This window comes from Medicago sativa, chromosome 7, assembly GCF_051527215.1.
Source record: "Medicago sativa cultivar Bolivia chromosome 7, Bolivia_mono, whole genome shotgun sequence".
NCBI classification, from domain to species: domain Eukaryota; kingdom Viridiplantae; phylum Streptophyta; class Magnoliopsida; order Fabales; family Fabaceae; genus Medicago; species Medicago sativa.
In genome coordinates, this window is record NC_140755.1 from 75,253,919 (window position 1) to 75,275,390 (window position 21,472).

Sequence of the window (21,472 nt, forward strand, 5' to 3'; positions counted from 1 at the left end):
CACACATTTTCATTTTGGTGGCACCAAAAATAATATCATCCACATAAACTTGAACAATAAGTAAGTCAGAATCATGTGTTTTTCTAAAAAGTGTGGTATCAATTTTTCCTCTAGAAAAACCATTTTCAATTAAAAATGTGCTAAGTCTGTCATACCAAGCTCTAGGAGCTTGTTTAAGACCATAGAGTGCTTTAGTGAGTTTGAAAACATGATCTGGTTTTTCTTTACTTATGAAACCAGGAGGTTGACTTACATAAACTTCCTCATTTAGAAAACCATTTAAAAATGCACTTTTAACATCCATTTGAAAAAGTTTAATGCTTTTGTGCAGCATATGCAAGGAGAATTCTGATGGCTTCTAACCTTGCCACTGGTGCAAAGGTCTCATCATAGTCAATACCTTCTTGTTGGTTGTAACCTTGAGCAACTAATCTTGCTTTGTTTCTGACAACCTTACCATTTTCATCAAGCTTGTTTCTGAAAACCCATCTTTTTCCAATGATGGTTTTCTCTTGATTATTTGGAACCAGGTTCCAAACTTTGTTCCTTTCAAACTGAGAGAGTTCCTCCTTCATGGCCTCAATCCAGGAATCATCAATAATAGCTTCATTGATTGACTTGGGTTCCATTTGAGAGATCATTGTCATGTTGGTATCTTGAAAGGACAATCTGGTTCTTATACCATCAGTTGTGCTTCCAATGATTTGATCTACAGGATGGTCTCCTACCATTCTCCAACTTCTTGGTGGACTTTGGAAGGTTTGATCCTGAACATTCTGATCATCTTCTTTCTCAACTGGAGTGTCAGTGTTCTGACTGGGAACATTCTGAAGTGTTGACACTTCTGTGTCTTCACTTTCTTTTGGTTGAGAATGTTCATCATACTCATCAAATATGACATGCATACTAATTTCAACTGTCTGGGTTTTTAGATTGTACACTCTATAACCTTTAGAAGTTGTAGAGTATCCTAAAAAGATAGCTTTATCTGATTTAGGATCAAACTTACCCAATTTTTCTTTATTGTTCAGAATGTAGCAATAGCAGCCAAATATGTGAAAATAAGATATGCTAGGTTTAATGTTTTTCCAGAGTTCATATGGGGTTTTATTAAGAACTTTTCTTATTGAAACTCTATTCAAAATGTAGCAAGATGTGTTAATGGCTTCTGCCCAAAAATAATCTTCAACATTTGATTCATTTAACATTGTTCTAGCCATTTCTTGCAAAGTCCTATTTTTCCTTTCAACAACTCCATTTTGTTGAGGAGTTCTTGCACAAGAAAAATTATGTTTAATACCATTTTCATCAAAGAATGTTTTGAAGGATGCATTTTCAAATTCTCCTCCATGATCACTCCTTACTGTAATGATATTGGAACCTTTTTCATTTTGAACTCTTTTACAAAAGTTTTGAAAAGCTTCAAAAGATTCATCTTTGTGTTTTAAAAATAGAACCCATGTAAATCTGGAAAAGTCATCAACAATAACAAAACCATACCTTTTGCCTGTTAGACTTGCAGTTTGAACTGGACCAAAAAGATCAATGTGAAGAAGCTCTAAAGGTTTCTGAGTTGAAACAAACTCAATGGTTTTAAAACTACTTTTCACTTGTTTACCTTTGACACATGCTTCACAGATCTTATCCTTGTCAAAGCTAATCTTAGACAAACCTCTAACTAGATCAAGTTGAGAAATTTTAGCAATGGTTTTCATGCTTATATGACCAGCCCTTTTGTGCCAAATCCATTTGTCCTTTTCAAGAGACATAAAACAGGATTCTGTAGGCATATCATTTAGTTCTAAGACATACAAGTTCTTTCTTCTTGATCCAGAGAAAAACAGTTTGTTAGAGGAGGTTTGTCTTATTTCACATATGTTAGGTTTAAAGATCACTTCAAATCCACTATCACACAATTGACTTATGCTAAGTAGATTGTGTTTTAAACCTTCTACATACTGAACATTTTCTATCTTAGCAGAGTTAGGTTTACCTATAGTACCTTTACCTCTGATCTTACCCTTGTCATTGTTTCCAAATGTCACCAGTCCTCCATCCTTCTTTTCAAAGGTCAGGAAACAGTTCCTGTCACCTGTCATGTGCCTAGAACAACCACTATCCAAGTACCATGGCTTTGTTCTAGCACCCTGAGGCATGACCTACATTTGACAAGATAAAAATTTTAGGTACCCATGTAATGTTGGGTCCTTGAGGGTTAGTTCTTCTAAGAGATCCTTCCTTATTGTAACATTCTGTCTTGTGTGATCAGATTTGTTACAGTAGGAACATGACTTCTTAGCTTTCTCAGCCTTTTGTGAACTTTCTGATCTATTGAGATGAGAACGTTCTGAACTAAGATTAATTTTATTTTCTTTGATAAGTTTTTTCTTAACATGACATATTTTTTCATCATGTCCATACCTATCACAAAAATAACATTTAGTTCTTGGTTTAGTTTTAGGTACAAAACTTTCAATGATTTTGTGTGGATCCTTGAAACCTAAGCCAGATTTTTTAGCACTTTCATTTTGAGATCCTAAGATATTTTGAAATGTTTCTGTAGATTTTATAAAACCTGTAAGATCATTTTTCAAAGTTTCAACTTCCTTTTTCAAAAGTGTGTTTTCCTTTTTCATCTCAGAAGGTATAGAAATAATGCCTTTTTGTTTCTTGTTTAATTCTTTTTGTTTTTCTGACATTTCAAAATGGGAATCTTGCAAAATCTGTATGGTTTTTCTAGATTCATCATATTTGCTTTGAAGTGTTTCTTTTTCTGCTTTTATTTCAGAAAGTTCCTTGATTAAAGAATGACATCTATTAGTTAAGAAGTTTGAGTCATATAAGAGACTATCTATTTTACTTTCAAGATCTTTATAAAAAGAATCAGTTTTATAGACAATTACCTCTTCTTCATCATCTGACTGAGCCATCAATCCCATGTTGGCTTCTTCATCTTCTTGAGGTTCTGACTCTTCTAAGTCATCCCAAGTGATCATTGCCTTCTTCTTGAAGGGAGGTTTCCTTTGCACCTTCTTGATGTCAGGACATTTGTTATACCCTAATTTTGGACCTAAAAATACTTATTCAATTCTTCTTTTCTTGCATTATAAGTCTTTTGAACTGTCTCTGATCAATTGCATCTTTCTCCGCATTTTATTTCAATGTTATTTGCAAAATTCATGAAAAAGGGTATTTTAGTCATTTCCTGCATTCAATTCATTTTAATCTTTGAAAATTGTTTGAGTCTTTTAAATTGGTTTGTATAAGCCCTTGTTTCAATCTCATGTCAAAATTCATTTCAAAAATATCAGTTAAGTCATTTTTTTTATCAGTATAGCCCCTAGGGGCATTTTAGTCATTTCCTATGTCAAAAGTTCTTTCAGTCTTTTAAAGATTTGTTTGAGTCCTTTCAAGTAGTTTGAATAAGTCTCTGTTTCATTCTATGTCAAAATCCATTTTAAAATTGCATTTGAAGTCATTTTGAGTCAGTTTTGCCCCTAGGGGCATTTTAGTCTTTTCATGTGTTAAAACCCTGTTTAAATTCTAAAAATTTGTCTCTGAGTCTTTTAATTTGTTTGAATAAACTCTTGCTTTAATCCTTTGTTAAAAAATCATTTTAAAATTGCATTTGAGTCGTTTTTAGTCGTTTTAGTCCCTAGGGGCGTTTTGGTCATTCCACATAATATTTCTGATTCGTTTTAATCTGCTTTGTTGTTTTTAATCGTCTCGTTTTACGTTAATTTTCAATTTACTTTTTCAATTCAATTTTAGTTTTAATTTTCATTTTAGTCCGCGCACTTTCGTTATTTACATTTTAATCCCTTTTAAGTTTGTTAGAGTCCAAGTGTCATGTGTCCAAATGCTATTGGTCCTTAAAAGTTTGTTACAAGTCTAGTGCCACATGTCTCATTCTAATTGGTCCAAGCTTTCCCACATCACCTATATAAGTCAAACTATGGTCAAAATTTCACAACAAAATCATTTCACAAAAAACTCCACAAAAATCACAAAAATTCATAATTTATTTTCTCTCTTTTTTTTCTCCTCTAACAACTTTCTCTCTCCTCTAACTAACTTCCACCATAACCAAAAGCTTCAACAACCTCCATAACCACCACATCTCCACCATAACCACCTTCAACCACCACCTTCAACCTCCACAAATTCATCACCAATTCACAAATTAATCCCAAAAACGATCAACAACACTCAAATTCACACCCAAACGTTTCATATCAACAATCAGTCATCAAATCAGCAAGAGAGCTTCAATTCCAACGTAAATCAATAGCAGTGAAAGCTTCAATTCCAACGAAAATCAATCTCAGTGGACCTTCACCAAACCAGTCCTCAACAATTCATCAAGAAACCGCAAAGATTCGATAACGTCGCAATCGTAACGCGCAAGCTCAAGGGAATGAGGCCGTGAAGGAAGTGCTGCAATCGAATGTGAAAACAGAAGAAAATAAGTCGTACAAAGTTCGAGTCGAACTGATCAGAAGCGTGAAGAAACAAACGGAACCAGATGGAGTGAAAAGAAGCAGCGACAGATCGGAAACCGAGGAGAATAGAAAGAGGTATTTGTCCTGATTGAGTTTTTACGGAAGTTTTTCGTATCAAGTTCTTCGATTCTCCGATTCAGCTCAGATATTGGTGAAGTCTCACATGAGAAATTGCTTTCATTGGTTGTTGATGCGATTGCGTGATTCAAGTGGTAACGTGAATAACAAAGATGCAGGCTATGTTGAAAATCAACAACAGCACATTGCCGATGCAATTGATTTGCTCCCTAGGCTTGCCGCTGGAATTGATTTGATCAGTAGGAGCATGATACTACAACTACAATTGGATGGAAGTCCTATAATGCCCTTATGGGAGAACTTGCTTCTCTTGAAACATGGAACATTGAAACTCTACCAAAGAATAATCCAGATGAAGAGTGAAGCCGCTAAGATTATGCTAGTGGTACCAAACTTGGTGGATCCACCTTCAATTCCCAAGGGCCTGGGCCTTATTCTTGCTCTTTGCTGCATTTTTGCTATCCGCACGCTACTTCTTGCCAGGTAGACCCCTGTTTGCCTCAAAATTGCTTGATAAAAATTCTAAAGCTTTTCTAGTTGTTTTTCTTGATATTTTTGTTAATTCTTGATGTGTTTTACATGTTAAAATTGCTTAGAAAAATATAGGTGAAAATATTGATTGCTTGTTTAGTTTAGTGTTAACTTTGGTAAAATCTTGGAAAAACTTTCAAAAATTGCATGAACATCCTCGTGGCCGATATTGATACATGAGACTTGATTCTTGTGTTTTCTTCTTGCATGTTAAAAAATGATAAGAGTTTATGTAGAATTCTCTTGTGATTTTGTGTCACTTCTTGCCAATTTTTGTGAAGTCTTTGTATGTTTTTGATACCAACATTTTGCCACATTGCGTTAATACTTAATATGCAAATGTGTAATGTGTTTACCTCTGAAAATTGTGTTTGTTTGGCTGTTTTGAAAGTGCAAATTGTGAATTTCTTGTTTCATAAGTAATGTGTATTGTTACCATGAGAAATAATGTGTAAAATGGATTCAAAGATGCACTATAGGTCTTGGCACATATTTGTCCTTATGATTCTCATGATGTGGCTGAAATGAACCGTTTGAAAATTACCATTGATATGAGAATTTTAAGTCTTAAATTTGCTTTGATGTTATGGTAATTCTTCAAGTCCATTTTCCCATTTTTTGGCTAAAGTTTTTGTTACTTTTTGGTTAAGTTTTGCTCATTTTGTTATGCAATTTCTACTTGCTTTATTTTCCATATTATATCTTGTATTGCTAATCTTTTTGTTTCATGTTTCTTAAAGCATCCTATCCTCCATTTCCACTTTGTTTCTTGCACTTTAATTTTCATGCAAAGTTAGAATGTAAAAGCCTAGGAATTCTTGTACTTTACTTTTATGCCATTTTTTAATTCTTGCAAGACCATAGAATGTATCTAGGGCATGATGTAATATGGACAATGGACTCTAATAATGTACACCGACACAAACACCGACACATGCACACACATCACTATATAGTTAGAATATGCATGTTTAGATGTATGTTTAGGATTGTATGTTTAGATGAATGTTTAGGCTTTATACTTAGAAAAATCAATTTTCCAAAAAAAATATGAACAAACTTCACTCAAACTTTTTTTTTTTCATAATAAACCTTGGGGTCCAAAACCCCACTGAATTTTCCTTTTATTTTCTTAATCAAAATCTTAATGAATCTTAATAATACTTAGACCCCATTTTGCAAATGACTAATTCAACCTCACAATTTCATATTCTCATGCCCTTGAGGCCTCTTTCTATTCTTCAAAACCCCATTTTCAAACTTAAAATCAATCAACAAAAACAAAAACATTTTTGGAAGAGAACTACGGTGGATTTGATCCCTTAAACGGGTACGTAGGCAAGGAACAAAATTCCTTCAATTCAACCAAAATAAAAATCCAAAAACATTCTTCTCCCTCCAATTCTTCACTTAGAACATCCTTAGGTTTAATAAGCATTTCAAAATAGCATTTAAAAATAAAGCGCGCGCGTAGAAATTAAAGACGGTTCCTATAGGTTACTATAGTCGTTATGGGTGCCTAACACCTTCCCGTAGCGAAAACAACTCCCGGACCTCGATTCTCAAGGGTTTTGCTTATTTGTTCCCTTCCCAAGAAAAAATAAGATATCACCGGTTAGAAAGGTTCAAACGTAATCAATGTTTGACACCCGAAAACCAAGATAAAACAGCTGGCGACTTCACTGGGGAGATATAGAGTTACGCCTAGTCTTTATTTCCACGCTTGCGCTTGTATTTTTACTTGCTTCCTTTACTTGCTTTCCTATGTGAATAAATGTTTAATTTCTTGCAAACGTGTGGGGTGAGAATATCAAAAGTCCTGCACCCGGGCTGAGTGAACTTAGGATTTAGGAGGGATATAATCGACAATTCATTCCGGGGGTTGCCTCGTGTTTTGGATTACGCGATCAATCCCACATAGCTGAGGCATTTTGGGGGTGATGTTGTCGGCGCGAGTTGTCGCGTTTAGGCACTTTGCTTCTAATTGTGCTATGACGCTATGAACCGTAGATAACCAAACCCATCCATGGCCATTTTCTAGGATGTAGTGCGGAGGCTAAACCGGGTGTTGTCTCGAGTTTTAGTCGTCACGCGATACTACACTCAAGTTAGACCTTCCACGTATAATCATGGAGCGAGGGTTGTCTCGTGACACCATGAGATACGTCGGAGAGGTTGCAACTTGGGAACCTTTTTAGAACCCGGTTACTATTATCCTAAAACCATAGTTTCACCGGACACCGTGTCCACCCATGACTCCTCGACTTTGAACTTCAAACCCACCATGTTTTCTCCGAACTTGAACATAATCATGCATTCATGCATACATGCATACATGCATAAAAATTTTTTCCCATGCATTTATCAGAGGACTTAGACAAGTCATCTTTTGAACATCACGGATGTGAACGCCAAGTGATGCCATCTCAACTAAACTTTTAGTTTTGCTCAAGATTTTCAAATAAAACCGTGTTTCTCCGTGATGTTCACAACCACTTTGACAAAGTCCTCTGACAAAAAAGAGTCTTTTCGCATTTGCATATCATGCATCATATGCATCATTCATCGGTCACAAATGGCTTCCCGTGCTCATTGTCTCCTGGTTTTGTCCGCCGCAGTCTGAAAAGTGGCTCGTACTTGCAAAGTTTACCAACCAGATAGAGTTTATCAGACAAGATTGTACAAGAGAAGAAACATGGCTAACCTTGAGGAAGAGAATGCCAGCCCCTCGGGCCAGCCCATTGTACACTAAGGCAGTTGAGTCATCATGGAATTTCTCTGAGGGGAAGCAGTTACTTGATTAAGGCTTTCGACGGATCTCGCAAAGATGTTCTTGGGGAAGTGGACTTGCCAATTACCATTGGTCCCGAAACATTTCAGATTACCTTCCAAGTCATGGACATCAATGCCTCCTACAGTTGTCTCCTCGGAAGACCATGGATTCACGACGCTGGAGCCGTCACTTCTACTTTGCATCAGAAGCTCAAGTTCATGAGGAATGGTAAGGTTGTCACTGTATATGGTGAGGAAGCGTATCTAGTTAGCCAGGTGTCATCATTCTCTTGTGTTGAAGCAGGGTCCGCTGAAGGGACGTCGTTTCAAGGCTTGACTGTCGAGGGTGCAGAACCCCGGAGGGCTGGTGCTAGCATGGCCTCACTGAAAGATGCCCAGAAGGCTGTCCAAGCAGGGCAAGCTGCTGGCTGGGGCAAGGTGATTCAGATCTTGGAAAACAAGCGTAAAGAGGGCCTTGGATTCTCCCCAACATCTGCTGTTTCAACAGGAACTTTCTACAGTGTTGGGTTCATTAACGCTATTACTGAAGATGCTGCTGAAAGTAGTTATGTGCCTACATTTGTTATACCAGGAGGCACTGTGAGAAATTGGGAGGCCATTGATGTTCCTTTAGTCATGCATGCTTCCACGTAATGTGTTTTGTTGCTCATGTTTTTTTGTTTTCAAAATAACAATCCTTTCGCTCTGCCCAAGGCGAAAGTGATATCTTTGTAAGGGCATGTTTGTTTCGGCATTGCCGTTAATCAATAAAAAGTTGTCGTCTTTCTCACGACTCTTTGTTTTTTACTTTTTAGTGCCTTTTTCTTGGAAATAATGGTAATGCCAGAAAAAACCAAAACATCTATATTTTCTTATTAATTTCAAAAATCTGCATAGAAAACATTTTTCTAAAATCATCCCAATCATATTATGCAGATTAAACCACAATAAACCCGTTGAACACAGTGACCCTATGGTTCCTCCAAATTTTGAATTCCCTGTATATGAAGCTGAAGATGAGGATGATGATGATGAAGAGATACCGTATGAGATCACTCGACTGCTTGAACAAGAAAGAAGAGCCATTCAGCCTCACCAGGAAGAGATTAAACTCATCAACCTGGGTACTGAAGAGAACAAGCGAGAGATCAAGATCGGTGCTGCACTTGAGCCAGAAGTGAAAAAGAAGATTATTCAGCTTCTCCATGATTATCCAGATGTCTTTGCATGGTCCTATGAAGATATGCCGGGTCTAGATCCCAAGATTGTGGAACACCGGATACCGACAAGGCCTGAATGTCCTCCTGTCAAACAGAAATTGAGAAGGTCTCGTCCAGACATGGCTCTTAAAATCAAGGCTGAAGTACAAAAGCAAATTGATGCGGGTTTCCTCATGACAGCTGAATACCCTGAGTGGATTGCCAACATCGTACCAGTACCAAAGAAAGATGGGAAAGTTCGAATGTGTGTTGATTACAGAGATTTGAATAAAGCCAGTCCAAAAGATAACTTCCCATTGCCTCATATTGATGTGCTTGTTGACAGTACTGCTCAATCCAAAGTGTTCTCTTTCATGGATGGTTTCTCCGGCTATAACCAGATACGAATGTCACCTGAAGATAGAGAAAAGACGTCTTTCATTACTCCGTGGGGAACGTTCTGTTATAAAGTGATGCCGTTTGGCTTGATAAATGCTGGTGCCACCTATCAAAGAGGTATGACAACTCTGTTTCATGATATGATTCACAAAGAGATTGAAGTATATGTTGATGATATGATTGTAAAGTCAAGTGATGAAGAGCAGCATGTTGTGTATTTGAAAAAGATGTTCGAAAGATTGAGAAAGTACAAGCTGCGATTGAATCCCAACAAGTGCACATTCGGTGTACGATCCGGAAAGTTGCTAGGCTTCATTGTCAGTCAAAGAGGCATTGAAGTCGATCCTGACAAAGTCCGAGCCATCAGAGAAATGCCGGCCCCTCAAACTGAAAAGCAAGTCAGAGGTTTCCTCGGACGTCTGAATTACATTTCAAGATTCATATCTCACATGACTACTACTTGCGGTCCAATTTTCAAATTGCTCAGAAAGAATCAGCCTGTTGTATGGAATGATGAATGTCAGGAAGCTTTCGATAGCATTAAAGAATACCTGTTGGAGCCACCTATCCTTGTCCCGCCAGTGGAAGGAAGGCCTTTGATTATGTATCTGTCAGTGTTAGATGATTCAGTGGGCTGTGTTCTCGGTCAGCAAGATGAGACTGGTAAGAAAGAGCATGCTATCTACTATCTGAGCAAGAAGTTCACCGACTGCGAGACTCGGTATACGATGCTTGAAAAAACTTGTTGTGCTCTAGCTTGGGCTGCCAAACGCCTGCGTCATTATATGGTGAATCATACAACTTGGTTGATATCCCGAATGGATCCAATCAAGTACATCTTTGAAAAGCCTGCTGTTACTGGAAAGATCGCACGTTGGCAGATGTTGTTGTCTGAATATGATATTGTGTACAAAGCTCAGAAAGCAATCAAAGGAAGTATCCTTGCTGAGCATCTTGCTTGTCAGCCTCTTAATGATTACCAGCCAATTAAGTTTAATTTCCCTGATGAAGAGATTATGTATCTGAAAGCAAAAGATTGTGAAGAGGCACTGATCAATGAAGGGCCAGATCCCAACAGCAAATTGGGATTGGTGTTTGATGGTGCTGTTAATGCTTATGGTAAAGGAATTGGGGCCATCATTGTAACTCCGCAGGGGCATCACATTCCCTTCACTGCTCGAATAACTTTTGAATGCACGAACAACATAGCTGAATATGAAGCATGCATTTTGGGCATCGAAGAAGCCCTGGACCTGAGAATCAAACACCTTGACATCTACGGAGATTCTGCGCTTGTCATTAATCAGATAAAGGGTGAATGGGAGACTCATCATGAGAAGCTGATCCCATACCGTGACTATGCAAGACGTCTGTTGACATACTTTACCAAGGTTGAGCTGCACCATATCCCTCGGGATGAAAATCAGATGGCTGATGCTCTCGCAACTTTGTCTTCCATGTTTCGTGTCAATCATTGGAATGATGTGCCCGTAATCAAAGTACAGCGTCTTGATAGACCCGCTCATGTGTTCACTATTGAAAATATGCCAGATCAAGCTGATAAAGACGTGAATAATAAAAAGCCTTGGTATTACAACATCAAGCAATTCTTGCAGAATCATGAATATCCACCTGGTGCTTCCAACAGGGATAAAAAGACCTTGAGACGATGGGCTAGCAGATTCCTTCTGGATGGAGAAGTCCTATACAAGAGGAACTATGATATGGTCTTGTTGAGATGTGTTGATAAACAAGAAGCTGAGAAGTTGATGCATGATGTACATGACGGTACCTTTGGGACCCACGCTTCGGGTCACGCTATGTCGAGGAAACTGTTAAGAGCCGGCTATTACTGGATCACTATGGAACGTGACTGCAACAGACATGCCAAAAGATGCCACAAATGTCAAGTTTATGCTGACAAGATTCATGTGCCTCCACATGCTCTCAATGTTATCTCTTCCCCATGGCCTTTCTCTATGTGGGGCATTGACATGATCGGAAGAATCGAACCAAAAGCTTCCAATGGACATCGTTTCATTCTAGTGGCAATTGACTATTTCACCAAGTGGGTTGAAGCTGCTTCCTATGCAAATGTGACCAAACAAGTGGTTGTCAAGTTTATCAAGAATAACATCATCTGTCGATATGGTGTTCCCAATAAGATCATCACTGACAATGGTTCCAATCTGAACAATAGCATGATGCAAGCTTTATGTGAAGAATTCAAAATTGAACATCATAACTCTTCTCCTTATAGACCTCAGATGAATGGTGCAGTCGAGGCCGCTAACAAGAACATCAAGAAGATTGTTTAGAAGATGGTCACCACTTACAAAGACTGGCATGAAATGTTACCTTTCGCCCTGCATGGTTACCGTACTACAGTGCGCAGTTCAACCGGGGCAACTCCTTTCTCTCTGGTATATGGCATGGAAGCAGTTCTCCCTCTGGAAGTGGAAATTCCATCTCTTCGAGTGATCATGGAAGCAAAGTTAACTGAGGCTGAATGGTGTCAAAGTCGGTATGACCAGTTGAATCTGATTGAAGAGAAACGTATGGGTGCTATGACTCATGGACAGTTGTATCAAGTGCGAATGAAAAATGCTTTTGACAAGAAAGTCCGACCTCGAGAATTCAAGGAAGGCGAACTTGTATTGAAAAGAAGAATAAGTCAGCAACCCGACCCAAGGGGCAAGTGGACACCTAACTATGAAGGTCCTTATGTTGTCAAGAAGGCTTTCTCTGGTGGTGCTTTGATTCTTACACACATGGATGGTGTTGAACTCCCAAATCCTGTCAATGCCGATATAGTCAAGAGATACTTTGTCTAGAAAGAAAAGAATAGCGTGGTAGGTCGAAAACCCGAAAGGGCGGCCTAGGCAAAAATGCGCTTCCCGGTGGATCGAAAACCCGAAAGGGCGATCCAGGCAAAAGTTAGGGACAAAAAATGAATATGAAAAAGCTCGCTGAGATTGTACGCAACTCAGGCAAGAATGAGCGCCTCGATGAGCCGAAAACCCGAAAGGGCGGTTCATGCAAAAATGAGGTTGATAAAAGACAAGTAACTATATCTGGCAAATCACCATCACCCCTTGGGGCATCTGCAACTGTCAATGATCTTCTTCATCAGAGGCTTCTGTACTTGCGAATTCAAAATTTCTATGAAATGTAGCGGTCATCGTGTTCAATGTATCACCAACCAATAAAATTACCATTTTCCAAGCTTTGTAAATCCGTGAAGTCATGCCTTTGGCTGACTCTCACTCTCCTACATCAATTTGAGCCTGTGCTATTGTTTGAAATTCTATTTTTCTTTCTACTTTCAATGCTTTATACAAAATATTTCCTTTCCATTTGATAAACATCAATACCGGAAACAAACATCTTTTGAAAATTGAAAAAAATCTTTTTCTGTCTATTTTGAAAGCAAACCTGAGCAACAGGGTATATTTCAATGAAACATGCATGAATGAATGAATGTCAATGTCTATTTCAATACGTGTTACAAGCAGGTTACTCCCCAGGATGATCTGTGGTCAATGGCAAGAATGAAAAAACAGAATGAAAATGAAAAATGAAAAGAATACAAATAAAGAGCTCGCTAAGTTGAAAACCCGAAAGGGCGGCTTAGGCAAAAATGAGCACCCCGCTGATTGACAACCTATGAAGGCAATTCAGGCAAAAATGGGGCAATGAAAAGAATTTATTCCCCGGTGAATCGAAAACCCGAAAAGGCGGTTCAGGCAAAAGTGGGATTTGAAAATGAAAAATGAAAGAATGAAATATTGAAAAAGCATTGACCACAGATGCGAACATCCAATGTTTACCCAGCACTGACACGCCTAGCAACGGCGACCTGTATCCAAGGACTTTCCAAGGGTCCCTCCTCTACAAGTTTTATTGCCCTCAGCCATGGTTTCGATGCGTCCCCCAACGACGGTCTCTCCAAAGAGGTTTTTCCCCTGTGAATATGTTGCAGCACGAGCCACTACGTGCCCAATCTTCCAATGTCTTGTCTGTCTCTGTGAAACTTTCCCTGTCAAACTGCCAGCCAATCATGCATTTCAAGCATTCATACATGCATAATCATGCATTTTATGTGCTCATACATCCAACAATCTTGCTATACCATACATACATGTTGCATATCCAACTGTCAACTGTCAAACTCTAAGTCGATTCCAATTTCAAATCCAACGGTCAAATCCAATTCAATGTCAAACTGTCAAATTCGAAGCAATTTCCAATCTCCAATGTCAACTCCAATCTCAATTTCAATGTCAAACTGTCAAATTCAACTCAATGTCAACTGTCAAATTCGATGCAATCTCAACCTTCCAATCTCAATTCCAAACCATGTCAAATGTCGAATTCGAAGCAATCTCAACCCCAATAACAACGTCAATGTTGACATCCAATGACAATGTCAATGTCAATCTCCAACGTCAATGTTGACATCCAATGACAATGTCAATGTCAATCTCCAATTCCAATTCCAATGCTAATCTCTAATGTCAATCTCCAATTCCAATTCCAATGTCAATTTCAATGTCAATTTCCAATTCCAATGCCAATTTCAATGTCAAATTCCAATTTCAGTCCAATTCCAATGTTAATCTCCGATGACAAATCTCCAATGTCAATGACAATTCCAATGTCAATTTCCAATTTCAATCCAATGTCAATGCCAAATTTCCAATCTCCAATTTCGATTCCAATTTCAATGACAATCTCCAATGTCAAATGTCGATTTCCAATTTCAATCCAATCTCCATGTCAATTGCAACTCTGCAATTCAATGTCAATGTCTATGTCTCAATCCAATTCCAATTTCCAATGTCTATGTCTATGCCTCTGTTCAATCTCAACTGTCAATGTCAATTTTCAACTCAAATCAATGTCAATTTACCCTCAATTTACTCTTGGGCCAACAAAAATGGTCATGTCTATTTCCAAATCAAGTCAATAACAATTTACCCTCAATTGGTATCTTGTTAAGCCAGACTTTCAATTGGTATCTTGTTACTGGGCAAGTGCCAGGTTCGATCCAAAAAAGAACCACTTGTACCTACTTGTATACCTATGCTTCCGGACAAACGGCAAGTTCGATAGAACAATTTGTACCCAGCTTATGCTTTGTCATTGGTCAAACGGCAAGTTCGATTTGAAGAACAGTTTGTACCCAGCTCATACTCTGTTATCAGTCAGACGGCAAGTTCAAATCTGAAGAACAGTTTGTACCCAGCTTATGCTTTGTTAGCGGTCAAACGACGAGTTCGTTCTAAGAGAACAGTCTGCACTCTCCCACATGATGTGGTGATAATCCAACAAGCAAGTTCGATCCAAAGAAACAGCTTGTATCAACCCTTTTGTCTATGTCTCCAACCAAACAGCCAGTTCAATCCAAAAGAACAGTTTGTGTCTGCCTATCTGTTTGTGTTTTCGATCAAGTGTCAAGTTCGATCCAAAGAACAGCTCGTATCTGCCTATATGTCTATGTTTTCCGGTCAAGTGCCCAGTTCAATCCCAAGAACAGCTTGCACCTATCTCTTGTTTTGTATTCCTTGGTCAAGTGGCTAGTTCGACCCAAAAGAACAACTTGTACCTGTTTTCTACTCCCTGGTTTGTCTACCCTGTCAATGTCCACCTGAATCCCCAGTGACATCACAGGTTCCATAGACTCCAGTTGTCTGTCTTGCATTCATAATCTAAGTATTGCATAACATTCATGTTTTTGAAAATCTGAAAGCGTATTTTTATGTCCAAAAGCAGTGCAAATGTTAATATTTAAGTATCTTCGTCCCGTCAACTCTAAGACTTCGTCTCTTGACCCTCCGGACAAAGAAACTTAAATAGGGGCAGCTGTTATACCCTAATTTTGGACCTAAAAATACTTATTCAATTCTTCTTTTCTTGCATTATAAGTCTTTTGAACTGTCTCTGATCAATTGCATCTTTCTCCGCATTTTATTTCAATGTTATTTGCAAAATTCATGAAAAAGGGTATTTTAGTCATTTCCTGCATTCAATTCATTTTAATCTTTGAAAATTGTTTGAGTCTTTTAAATTGGTTTGTATAAGCCCTTGTTTCAATCTCATGTCAAAATTCATTTCAAAAATATCAGTTAAGTCATTTTTTTTATCAGTATAGCCCCTAGGGGCATTTTAGTCATTTCCTATGTCAAAAGTTCTTTCAGTCTTTTAAAGATTTGTTTGAGTCCTTTCAAGTAGTTTGAATAAGTCTCTGTTTCATTCTATGTCAAAATCCATTTTAAAATTGCATTTGAAGTCATTTTGAGTCAGTTTTGCCCCTAGGGGCATTTTAGTCTTTTCATGTGTTAAAACCCTGTTTAAATTCTAAAAATTTGTCTCTGAGTCTTTTAATTTGTTTGAATAAACTCTTGCTTTAATCCTTTGTTAAAAAATCATTTTAAAATTGCATTTGAGTCGTTTTTAGTCGTTTTAGTCCCTAGGGGCGTTTTGGTCATTCCACATAATATTTCTGATTCGTTTTAATCTGCTTTGTTGTTTTTAATCGTCTCGTTTTACGTTAATTTTCAATTTACTTTTTCAATTCAATTTTAGTTTTAATTTTCATTTTAGTCCGCGCACTTTCGTTATTTACATTTTAATCCCTTTTAAGTTTGTTAGAGTCCAAGTGTCATGTGTCCAAATGCTATTGGTCCTTAAAAGTTTGTTACAAGTCTAGTGCCACATGTCTCATTCTAATTGGTCCAAGCTTTCCCACATCACCTATATAAGTCAAACTATGGTCAAAATTTCACAACAAAATCATTTCACAAAAAACTCCACAAAAATCACAAAAATTCATAATTTATTTTCTCTCTTTTTTTTCTCCTCTAACAACTTTCTCTCTCCTCTAACTAACTTCCACCATAACCAAAAGCTTCAACAACCTCCATAACCACCACATCTCCACCATAACCACCTTCAACCACCACCTTCAACCTCCACAAATTCATCACCAATTCACAAATTAATCCCAAAAACGATCAACAACACTCAAATTCACACCCAAACGTTTCATATCAACAATCAGTCATCAAATCAGCAAGAGAGCTTCAATTCCAACGTAAATCAATAGCAGTGAAAGCTTCAATTCCAACGAAAATCAATCTCAGTGGACCTTCACCAAACCAGTCCTCAACAATTCATCAAGAAACCGCAAAGATTCGATAACGTCGCAATCGTAACGCGCAAGCTCAAGGGAATGAGGCCGTGAAGGAAGTGCTGCAATCGAATGTGAAAACAGAAGAAAATAAGTCGTACAAAGTTCGAGTCGAACTGATCAGAAGCGTGAAGAAACAAACGGAACCAGATGGAGTGAAAAGAAGCAGCGACAGATCGGAAACCGAGGAGAATAGAAAGAGGTATTTGTCCTGATCGAGTTTTTACGGAAGTTTTTCGTATCAAGTTCTTCGATTCTCCGATTCAGCTCAGATATTGGTGAAGTCTCACATGAGAAATTGCTTTCATTGGTTGTTGATGCGATTGCGTGATTCAAGTGGTAACGTGAATAACAAAGATGCAGGCTATGTTGAAAATCAACAACAGCACATTGCCGATGCAATTGATTTGCTCCCTAGGCTTGCCGCTGGAATTGATTTGATCAGTAGGAGCATGATACTACAACTACAATTGGATGGAAGTCCTATAATGCCCTTATGGGAGAACTTGCTTCTCTTGAAACATGGAACATTGAAACTCTACCAAAGAATAATCCAGATGAAGAGTGAAGCCGCTAAGATTATGCTAGTGGTACCAAACTTGGTGGATCCACCTTCAATTCCCAAGGGCCTGGGCCTTATTCTTGCTCTTTGCTGCATTTTTGCTATCCGCACGCTACTTCTTGCCAGGTAGACCCCTGTTTGCCTCAAAATTGCTTGATAAAAATTCTAAAGCTTTTCTAGTTGTTTTTCTTGATATTTTTGTTAATTCTTGATGTGTTTTACATGTTAAAATTGCTTAGAAAAATATAGGTGAAAATATTGATTGCTTGTTTAGTTTAGTGTTAACTTTGGTAAAATCTTGGAAAAACTTTCAAAAATTGCATGAACATCCTCGTGGCCGATATTGATACATGAGACTTGATTCTTGTGTTTTCTTCTTGCATGTTAAAAAATGATAAGAGTTTATGTAGAATTCTCTTGTGATTTTGTGTCACTTCTTGCCAATTTTTGTGAAGTCTTTGTATGTTTTTGATACCAACATTTTGCCACATTGCGTTAATACTTAATATGCAAATGTGTAATGTGTTTACCTCTGAAAATTGTGTTTGTTTGGCTGTTTTGAAAGTGCAAATTGTGAATTTCTTGTTTCATAAGTAATGTGTATTGTTACCATGAGAAATAATGTGTAAAATGGATTCAAAGATGCACTATAGGTCTTGGCACATATTTGTCCTTATGATTCTCATGATGTGGCTGAAATGAACCGTTTGAAAATTACCATTGATATGAGAATTTTAAGTCTTAAATTTGCTTTGATGTTATGGTAATTCTTCAAGTCCATTTTCCCATTTTTTGGCTAAAGTTTTTGTTACTTTTTGGTTAAGTTTTGCTCATTTTGTTATGCAATTTCTACTTGCTTTATTTTCCATATTATATCTTGTATTGCTAATCTTTTTGTTTCATGTTTCTTAAAGCATCCTATCCTCCATTTCCACTTTGTTTCTTGCACTTTAATTTTCATGCAAAGTTAGAATGTAAAAGCCTAGGAATTCTTGTACTTTACTTTTATGCCATTTTTTAATTCTTGCAAGACCATAGAATGTATCTAGGGCATGATGTAATATGGACAATGGACTCTAATAATGTACACCGACACAAACACCGACACATGCACACACATCACTATATAGTTAGAATATGCATGTTTAGATGTATGTTTAGGATTGTATGTTTAGATGAATGTTTAGGCTTTATACTTAGAAAAATCAATTTTCCAAAAAAAATATGAACAAACTTCACTCAAACTTTTTTTTTTTCATAATAAACCTTGGGGTCCAAAACCCCACTGAATTTTCCTTTTATTTTCTTAATCAAAATCTTAATGAATCTTAATAATACTTAGACCCCATTTTGCAAATGACTAATTCAACCTCACAATTTCATATTCTCATGCCCTTGAGGCCTCTTTCTATTCTTCAAAACCCCATTTTCAAACTTAAAATCAATCAACAAAAACAAAAACATTTTTGGAAGAGAACTACGGTGGATTTGATCCCTTAAACGGGTACGTAGGCAAGGAACAAAATTCCTTCAATTCAACCAAAATAAAAATCCAAAAACATTCTTCTCCCTCCAATTCTTCACTTAGAACATCCTTAGGTTTAATAAGCATTTCAAAATAGCATTTAAAAATAAAGCGCGCGCGTAGAAATTAAAGACGGTTCCTATAGGTTACTATAGTCGTTATGGGTGCCTAACACCTTCCCGTAGCGAAAACAACTCCCGGACCTCGATTCTCAAGGGTTTTGCTTATTTGTTCCCTTCCCAAGAAAAAATAAGATATCACCGGTTAGAAAGGTTCAAACGTAATCAATGTTTGACACCCGAAAACCAAGATAAAACAACATTCACTCTTGTAGTGTCCAGTTTTGTTGCAGCCATAACAAGTGACTTGGCTTTTGTCAGCTTCAGTTCTGGTGCTATTGTTGGTGTTTGGAAACTTCTTTCTGATCTGATTTCTTCTCAACATCATTCTTTGAATTCTTTTGGAGATTAGTGCAAGTTCATCTTCAGCTTCTTCTTCATGAACTTCATCTAATTCTTGTGGTTCTTGTACTTCATCATCAACAACTGATGGGGTTTGCTGAGATGCTTTTAAAGCAAGTGTTTTAACCTTCTTCACTGGTTTGTCTCCTTGAAGTACCACTTCATGAGCTCTCAGTGATCCAATGAGATCTTCCAGGTTCATAGATTTCAAATCTTTGGCCTGAGTGATTGCAGTGACCATAGGTCTCCACACACTTGGAAGACATCTTAATATTTTTCTGATTCTATCATGAGTAGAATATGCCTTTCCAAGAGATCTCATTTCATTTACTATTGTAGTAAATCTAGCATACATCTCATCAATGGTTTCATTTTCACTCATTTCAAAGACGTCAAACTTTCTGACACCTATGTCAATTCTAGTTTCTTTGACATGAGATGTACCCTCATGATGTATTTTCAGAGTATCCCATACCTCTTTAGCATTCTTACATTCATCAACTCTTTCACTTTCTTCCATGGTTAGTGCACATGATAAAAAGAGTCTAGCTTTAGAGTTTAACAATACCTGAGCCTTTTCATCTGTTGACCATGAACTCTTTTCTTTGACAGCTCCTTCTTTGGTTGTTGGAACAAAATCTCCATCTGTGATGACTTGCCACATATCATTGTCTTGAGATCTGAGGAAGAGTTCCATTTTGCCTTTCCAAAAGTAATAGTTTGAGCCATCAAAAAGTGGTGGTCTGTTTGATGATCCTCCTTCAGCTATGTACTTGACTTTAGACATGCTTCCTGAATCTTTTCTCTAACACTTGTTAAAGTGTTCAAACCCTTAGAATCGGGCTCTTGATACCAATTGAAGTAGATAAAATAGTCACAAGAAAGGGGGGGTTTGAATTGTGACCCTTTAAAAATTATCCTGAAACTTAAAAGTTATTCTTAAGTAGTTTACTTGGAATGGTTAAGTTAACTTTCTGAACTCAGAACGTTCTGAAGTTCATACACAGAAACTGATTAATAAAGTAAATGTGTTGGTGTGTGTTGTGTATACTGAAATTAAAGAGTATAAGGAAGAAAGAAAGAACGCACAGAAATTTATAGAGGTTCACCCAATGTGGGCTAGTCCTCTCCTCACAATCTTGTGAGAGTTTCCACTATGATGCTTGAGATAACCTCTCAAGTCCTGCACCTTACAATCTTTGTTCACCTGAACAATTACAATCCTGTATTCTCTAAGCCTCAGCAGGCTTGCACCTTCTTGCTAAGTTACCCACTTAGACTTTTACAACCTTTGCTCAAACTAACAATTTAGTACCCCTAAAGCTAGATGAGACTTAGTTACAATTTGTATGGAAGTTGAATGTTTGTGAGTCAAACAGAGGAGGAGGAAGGGAAAGGAGTTATCTTAGAGATAACAAGAAGTATTGATTTGCACTAAGTAATGAAAGCCTTAGAGATTGATCAATTTCAGTTTTGCAAGAGCTTCAAACAAAATCAAGTTGTTTTCTTGTATGCTTTGCAATGGTGCAAGTAATGCTGAGCCTTTGAACTGTATTTATAGAGTCCTTGGGCTCAAATAGCCGTTGTGGGGTGTCTAATGGTGTTATGCCATGTGTCCTGGGTCCCACAAGCTTTTACTTGAAATTCTGGGCAAACATTCTGATCTCTGATGAACTTCAGAATGTTGTTGCGTTCATGATGATCTTCATCTGGGTTCATCATGTTCTTCATCTGGGTTCATCATATATGAATGAACATATGAAGTTCTGGGCGTGTCATATGCTTTTCATATGAATTTCTGGGCAATAACCAAAGTATGGACTTTTCTTCATACTTCAGAAAGTTCAGTTGCCAGATCTGCCTTGGAACTTGGTGCAGGAGGATATAGTGGGATTCTGCATCTTCATACACAGGCTTTGAGAGATTTTGTGGTCCTTGTTCTGTACCAACTCTCATACATGTCTATCTCTGATTGAGCAGGACAGATTTGCTTTGCTTTTGCTTTTGCTTTTCACCTACTGTACTGTTCATAAAGTAAGCCTGTGTTGAGCTGAACATTCTGACTATCAGAATGTTCCATTTGTTTCACTTAGGATGATTTGTAAGACTACCATTTGATGTAATCAAATCCTAATAGTGAGACACCATGAAGAGCAGTGATATTAACATCTAGGATGATATTCTCTTGTGGAATATTCCTAGGACTTTGATGTTCATAGTCTTAAATGAACATAAAGTATCCTTTTTGACA

The 21,472-nt window shown here is 37.5% G+C and overlaps 1 pseudogene; it reads right to left on the reverse strand.

Annotated features, from left to right (window-relative positions):
• Positions 1 to 314: 314 nt before the first annotated feature.
• LOC146908482 (uncharacterized) lies at positions 315 to 20,008 on the reverse strand (annotated as a pseudogene).
• Positions 20,009 to 21,472: the final 1,464 nt, after the last annotated feature.